This window comes from Tupaia chinensis, unplaced genomic scaffold (assembly GCF_000334495.1).
Source record: "Tupaia chinensis unplaced genomic scaffold, TupChi_1.0 Scaffold139897_1, whole genome shotgun sequence".
Lineage (NCBI taxonomy): Eukaryota > Metazoa > Chordata > Mammalia > Scandentia > Tupaiidae > Tupaia > Tupaia belangeri.
The window spans coordinates 1,379,658-1,380,496 of record NW_006199776.1 but is presented as its reverse complement, the minus strand read 5'-3'; the positions used below and the strand labels follow the sequence as shown (position 1 = coordinate 1,380,496).

The 839-nt window shown below is 61.5% G+C and overlaps 1 protein-coding gene across 3 annotated transcripts in view; it reads right to left on the bottom strand.

Annotated features, from left to right (window-relative positions):
• Positions 1-839, bottom strand: part of TNFAIP8 (TNF alpha induced protein 8) — a 139,532-nt gene that overhangs the window by 47,595 nt on the left and 91,098 nt on the right. The window lies entirely within an intron of this gene.

Sequence of the window (839 nt, the reverse complement as noted above, 5' to 3'; positions counted from 1 at the left end):
CCCCCCCCCCCTCACGGTCTCCCCCGCACAGCACAATCCGGTAGACCGCAGCCAGGCTCCCTGGGGGAGGTCGGTAAAGGAGAAGTTTGAGCCTCTCCCCACCCACGTCTGCCCGGCCGAGAAACGCGGGCGCCTTCCTGCTCCGCAGGCTGCAGAGCGGCTGTGATTGACTTGAAATTTACCAGCTCCCCAAAGGCCACTTGAAAAGAAAGGGAATTCCGCAATCTTCAACAGTCTCCCCTCACTCTCTCAATTTCCCCCACCACCCCCACTTACAAGGGGACTTTTGTATACACGGCATTTCAGGGAACAAAGCGGACAAACACACACAAATAACGCCCCAAACTAACACCGGCGTACGGTTGTGTTTTGGTTGGAGCCCGTCCAGCCCTGTCACCCGTTCTCTGTTAAGAGTAAACGAAACCCTTTGCTTTTGCAGAAGTTTGAAACAAACTCTCCTCAGTTTCGGGCTGCATAAGGCCCCCTCTCTCAGCCCTCTTGAGCCCCCAAAGAATGATCTCACTGCCTCAAAGCCTGCAGGGGCTGGGGTGGCCAGTCCTCAAATAAAGCGCTCCCTTCCCCGCTCACTCGGGCGGGCGTCTCCAATCCCCAGACCTTTCCAGAGACCCGGGCTGGGGCTCCTCCGGACTGGGACTCGGGGCTGCTGGAGCGGTCCGCGCCCGGACGCAGGCAGGCGGCCTTTCCAGCACCTCTGCACTCTCAAGTCCAGCCCCGGCTCTGAGTGTCCCGAGGGCCTTGAAGCGCGGCTTTCCGTGGGCGGGCCGGGCTCCCATCCCCTGGGCGCGGGCGAGGAGGGACCCGGTCCCCGCACACCCGGA